General features: G+C 40.1%; 1 pseudogene; it reads right to left on the reverse strand.

Annotated features, from left to right (window-relative positions):
* The window catches only part of LOC124019956, a 61991-nt pseudogene that overhangs the window by 22449 nt on the left and 32042 nt on the right, over positions 1-7500 (reverse strand).

Below are 7500 nucleotides of genomic sequence, written 5' to 3' on the forward strand. Positions count from 1 at the left end.
ACCAGTCAAACTATCTAACCCAACGACTGAGAATCCACAACATATATATATAGTACCAGTCAAACTATCTAACCCACCACAACTGTATATATATAGTACCAGTCAAACTACTCTAAGACATGAGAACCACAACACATGGTGATATAGTACCAGTCAAACTATCTAACCCAGAGACATGAGAACCACAGACAGCTGTGGTGATATAGTACCAGTCAAACTATCTAAGACATTAGATCCAGACAGCTGTGGTATATATTACCAGTCAAACTATCTAACCCAACGGCTGAGAACCAGACAGCTATATGATATATTACCAGTCACTACTGCTGAGAATTAGATCCAGACACTGTATATATATTACCAGTCAAACTATCTAACCCAACGACTGAGAACCAGACACACACATATATATAGTACCAGTCAAACTATCTAACCCAACACTGAGAACCACAACACACATATATATATATAGTACCAGTCAAACTATCTAACCCAACGACTGAGAACCACAACACACATATATATATATAGTACCAGTCAAACTATCTAACCCAACGACTGAGAACCACAACACACACATGTTATATAGTACCAGTCAAACTATCTAACCCAACGGCTGAGAGACATTATATATAGTACCAGTCAAACTATCTAACAACGACTGAGAACCACAACACACCTGTATGCAGAATATAGTACCAGTCAAACTATCTAGCAAGACTGAGAACCACAACACTATGATGGTCCCAGGATATATTACCAGTCAGTCAAACTATCTAACCACCCTGACAACCACAACATATATATATATATATATATAGTACCAGTCAAACTATCTAACCCAATGGCTGAGAACCACAACACATATATATATATATATATAGTACCAGTCAAACTATCTAACCCAACGGCTGAGAACATATATATATAGTACCAGTCAAACTATCTAACCCAACGACTGAGAACACAACACACATATATATATATAGTACCAGTCAAACTATCTAACCCAACGGCTGAGAACCACAACATATATATATAGTACCAGTCAAACTATCTAACCCAACGACTGAGAACCACAACACATATATATATATAGTACCAGTCAAACTATCTAACCCAACGGCTGAGAACCTACACACAACACATATATATATAGTACCAGTCAAACTATCTAACCCAACGGCTGAGAACCACAACATATACATATATATATATAGTACCAGTCAAACTATCTAACCCAACGGCTGAGAACCACAACATATATATATAGTACCAGTCAAACTATCTAACCCAACGACTGAGAACCACAACATATATATATAGTACCAGTCAAACTATCTAACCCAACAGCTGAGAACCACAACACACATATATATATATAGTACCAGTCAAACTATCTAACCCAACGGCTGAGAACCACAACATATATATATAGTACCAGTCAAACTATCTAACCCAACGGCTGAGAACCACAACACATATATATAGTACCAGTCAAACTATCTAACCCAACGGCTGAGAACCACACACATATATATAGTACCAGTCAAACTATCTAACCCAACGGCTGAGAACCACAACACAACACATATATATATAGTACCAGTCAAACTATCTAACCCAACGGCTGAGAACCACAACATATATATATATATAGTACCAGTCAAACTATCTAACCCAACGGCTGAGAACCACAACATATATATATAGTACCAGTCAAACTATCTAACCCAACAGCTGTAAACCACAACACACATATATATATAGTACCAGTCAAACTATCTAACCCAACGGCTGAGGACCACAACATATATATAGTACCAGTCAAACTATCTAACCCAACGGCTGAGAACCACAACACATATATATAGTACCAGTCAAACTATCTAACCCAACGGCTGAGAACCACAACACACATATATATATATAGTACCAGTCAAACTATCTAACCCAACGGCTGAGGACCACCCTACACACAACACATATATATATATATATAGTACCAGTCAAACTATCTAACCCAACGGCTGAGAACCACAACACATATATATAGTACCAGTCAAACTATCTAACCCAACGGCTGACAACCACCCTACACACAACACATATATATATAGTACCAGTCAAACTATCTAACCCAACGGCTGAGAATACAAATATATATATATATATATAGTACCAGTCAAACTATCTAACCCAACGGCTGAGAACCACAACATATATATATATATAGTACCAGTCAAACTATCTAACCCAACGGCTGAACCACAACATATATATATATATATATATATATATATATATATGTAAGTCAAACTATCTAAAACGTCTGAGAACCACAAACACATATATATATATAGTACCAGTCAAACTATCTAATACGACTGAGAACCACAATACACATATATATATATAGTACCAGTAAACTATCTAACCCAACGACTGAGAACCACAACACATATATATATATAGTACCAGTCAAACTATCTAACCCAACGACTGAGAACCACAACACACACATATATATATAGTACCAGTCAAAATATCTAACCCAATGAGAACCACAACACATATATATATAGTGTCAAACTATCTAACCCAACGGCTGAGAACCACAACATATATATATAGTACCAGTCAAACTATCTAACCCAACGACTGAGTATATATAATATATATATATATATATGTACCAGTCAAACTATCTAACCCAATGAGAACCACAACATATATATAATATATATATAGTACCAGTCAAACTATCTAACCCAATGGCTGAGAACCACAACACATATATATATATATATATATATAGTACCAGTCAAACTATATAACCCAACGATGAGAATACAACATACATATATATATATAGTACCAGTCAAACTATATAACCCAAATGAGAATACAATATACATATATATATATAGTACCAGTCAAATATATAACCCAACGGCTGAGAACCACAACATATATATATATAGTACCAGTCAAACTATCTAACCCAACGGCTGAGAACCACAACACATATATATATATATAGTACCAGTCAAATATCTAATAATGACAACCATGTACATATATATATAGTGTCAAATATCTAACCCAATGAGAACCACAACATATATATATATATATATAGTACCAGTCAAACTATCTAACCCAACGGCTGAGAATACAAATATATATATATATAGTACCAGTCAAACTATCTAATAACGGCTGAGAACCACAATAATATATATATATATAGTACCAGTCAAACTATCTAATATAACAGCTGTAAATATATATATATGTATATATACCAGTCAAACTATCTAATATAATATGCTGAGGATACAACATATATATATAGTACCAGTCAAACTATCTAATATATACGGCTGAGAATACAACATATATATATAGTACCAGTCAAACTATCTAATATAAATGTGATATACAATATATATATATATATATATATATATAGTACCAGTCAAACTATCTAATAATGTGAGAATACAATACATATATATATACCAGTATATATATAATGTATATACAACCATGTACACATAATATATATATATAGTACCAGTCAAATATATAACCCAATGAGAATACAACATATATATATATATAGTATATCAAATATCTAACCCAATGAGAACCACAACATATATATATAGTACCAGTAAATATCTAACCCAACAGCTGTAAATATAATGTATATATATAGTATGTCAAATATATAATGTGTATATATACAACATATATATATAGTACCAGTCAAACTATCTAACCCAACGATGAGAATACAACATGTATATATAGTACCAGTCAAACTATCTAACCCAATGTATAACCACCCTACACACAACAATATATATATATAGTATATGTCAAACTATATAATGTGTATAGAATATAATACACATATATATATAATAATGTATATATATAATATGTATATATATAATATGTATATATATATGTATATATATATATGTATATATAATATGTATATATATAATGTATATATATAATATGTATATATATATATATGTATATATATATATATATATATATATATATATAATGTATATATAATATATATATAATATGTATATATATAATGTGTATATATAATATGTATATATATAATATGTATATATATAATATGTATATATATAATGTGTATATATATAATATGTATATATATATAATGTGTATATTTACATTTAAGTCATTTAGCAGACGCTCTTATCCAGAGCGACTTATATATATATATAATGTGTATATATATAATATGTATAATGTATAATGTATATATATAATATGTGTCACGCCTTGGTCATTGTATCTTGTGTTTTTGTTATATGTTTGGGTAGGCCAGGGTGTGACATGGGTTTATATGTTGTATTTCGTATTGGGGTTGTATTAATTGGGAGTGTGTATTATTAGGGGTGTGTCTAGTTAGGCTTGGCTGCCTGAGGCGATTCCTAATTGGAGTCAGCTGATTCTCGTTGTCTCGGATTGGGAACCGTATTTAGGCAGCCTGAGTGCGCGTTGTATTTCGTGGGTGATTGTACCTGTCTTTGTGTTAGTCACCAGATAGGCTGTAATTAGTTTCACTCGTTTGTTGTTTTGTATTCTCAGTTATTTCAGTTACAGCATTTTCTTCATTAAATGTCATGAGTAACCTACACGCTGCATTTCGGTCTGACTCTCTTCAAACAGCAGACGAAGTTCATTACAGAATCGCCCACCACGATTCACAGACCGAGCAGCGTGTGAACTGGCAGGATCTGCAGGTGGATAGAAGCAGGGATTATACGATATGGGAAGAAATCGACAGGTGGGCGGTACCCAGTGCGAATGCAGGAGCCCGCCTGGGATTCCCTACAGCAATGCGAAGAGGGCTATAACGGAGGGAATAAAAGGAGAGCACGGCTATACAGATATATAAACCGTAGGTAACGGGGAGAGCGCAGAGAGAGAGTGGCAGAGTCAGGAGTCAGACCTGAGCCTACTATCTCTGTTAATTGTGATAGCAGCAATATGAGGACTTCTGGTCTTGGGAGATGATATTAGATGGAAAAGGACCCTGGGCGCAGCCGGGAGAATATCGCCGTCCCAAGGAGGAAATAGAAGTATATATAGCGGATATGTATATGAGGAGGCATATGTATATAAACCGGAAAGTCATATAAAAATGTATTATATAAAAGGGATAATAGTATATGCCATAATATGTATATACTCCCTGTGCTCACCGTATGGGCTATAGAGACCAGTCAGGCACCGTGTTATGCTATGGAGCGCACGGTGTATCCAGTGCGGGTGCAGAGCCAGCTGTATATACCAGCCCTTCCTATTGGCCGGGTAGATGGGCATCGAGCCAGGTATAGCTTGGGCAGGCTCGGTGCTCAAGAGTCCAGTGCGCCTGCACGGTCCGGTCTATCCAGAGCCACCTATATACACCAGTCCTCCGGTAGCAGCTAAGGCTTCCTGTGCGTGTCCTCGCGCCAGTACCACCAGTTCCAGCACCACGCACCAGGCCTCCATTGTATATCTTCTGTTCAGCGTAGCCAGTGCTTTTCTCCCCTCCTGCGCTGCCGGAGTCTCCCGCTATGTTTAGCGCAACCAGAATGTTATATAATCCTGCGTATCGGAGTCTCCCGCCTGTTTATAGCCAGAGCTTTTCTCCTCTACGGCGCTGCCGGAGTCTCCTGTCTGTCCAGCGCCACCAGTGCTATAGTCGGCCCAGCGCGTCCAGTGTAATCGCCTGTTCAGCGCAGCCAGAGCTTTTCTCCTCTCCTGCACTGTTGGAGTCTCCCGCCTGTTCAGCTCAGCCAGAGCCTTTCTTCTCTCCTATGCTGCCGGAGTATCCTGTATGCCCAGCGCCGCCAGTCGGCCCATGTATATAGTCTGCCAGGATCCGCCAGAAGTGCCAGTCTGCCAGGATCCGCCAGAAGTGCCAGTCTACCAAGATGTTCTAGATGCCAGACAATAATCATCCAGGTCCACCAGCCAGCCGGGATTTACCGGAGCCTACTACCTGCCTGAGCTTCCTATAGTACTGAGTCCTCTCAGTACTGGGCTCCCTCTCTATAATACTCTAATACCGGGCTCCCTCTGTACCGGGTATCTGTACCGGGTGTCCCCTCTGTACCGGGTATCCCCTCAGTACCGGGCTGTATAGTATAATATGTCCGGGCTATAATCTGTCCCGGCTGCCCCTCTGTCCCGGCTGCCCCTCTGTCCCGGCTGCCCTCTGTCCCGGCTGCCCCTCTGTCCCGGCTGCCCCTCTGTCCCGAGTTGCCCCTCTGTCCCGATGCCCCTCTGTAGTTGCCCCTCTGTCCCGAGCTGCCCCTCTGTATAGCTGCCCCTCTGTCCCGAGCTGCCCCTCTGTATATAATATGCCCCTCTGTCCCGAGCTGCCCCTCTGTAGCTGCCCCTCTGTCCCGAGCTGCCCCTCAGTTATGTGGGGATCAGTGTGAGGACTATTAGGCCATGGTCGGCGGAGAAGGTGGATTATCCTAGGACGCGAAGGGGAGGAACTAGGACATTTATGGAGTGGGGTCCATCCCGAGCCAGAACCGCCACCATGGACAGACGCCCACCCGGAATATGCTCTTGAGGTGCGTCCCGGAGTCCGCACCTTAGGGGGGGGTTCTGTCACGTCTTGGTCATTGTATCTTGTGTTTTTGTTATTACATTACATTTACATTTAAGTCATTTAGCAGACGCTCTTATCCAGAGCGACTTACAAATTGGTGCATTCACCTTATGACATCCAGTGGAACAGCCACTTTACAATAGTGCATCTACATATTTTAAGGGGGGTGAGAAGGATTACTTTATCCTATCCTAGGTATTCCTTAAAGAGGTGGGGTTTCAGGTGTCTCCGGAAGGTGGTGATTGACTCTGCTGTCCTGGCGTCGTGAGGGAGTTTGTTCCACCATTGGGGAGCCAGAGCAGCGAACAGTTTTGACTGGGCTGAGCGGGAACTGTACTTCCTCAGTGGTAGGGAGGCGAGCAGGCCAGAGGTGGATGAACGCAGTGCCCTTATTTGGGTGTAGGGCCTGATCAGAGCCTGGAGGTACTGAGGTGCCGTTCCCCTCACAGCTCCGTAGGCAAGCACCATGGTCTTGTAGCGGATGCGATATAATCAACTGGAAGCCAGTGGAGAGAGCGGAGGAGCGGGGTGACGTGAGAGAACTTGGGAAGGTTGAACACCAGACGGGCTGCGGCGTTCTGGATGAGTTGTAGGGGTTTAATGGCACAGGCAGGGAGCCCAGCCAACAGCGAGTTGCAGTAATCCAGACGGGAGATGACAAGTGCCTGGATAAGGACCTGTGCCGCTTCCTGTGTGAGGCAGGGTCGTACTCTGCGGATGTTGTAGAGCATGAACCTACAGGAACGGGCCACCGCCTTGATGTTGGTTGAGAACGACAGGGTGTTGTTATATGTTTGGGTAGGCCAGGGTGTGACATGGGTTTATATGTTGTA

Source organism: Oncorhynchus gorbuscha, unplaced genomic scaffold, assembly GCF_021184085.1.
Source record: "Oncorhynchus gorbuscha isolate QuinsamMale2020 ecotype Even-year unplaced genomic scaffold, OgorEven_v1.0 Un_scaffold_743, whole genome shotgun sequence".
NCBI lineage: Eukaryota > Metazoa > Chordata > Actinopteri > Salmoniformes > Salmonidae > Oncorhynchus > Oncorhynchus gorbuscha.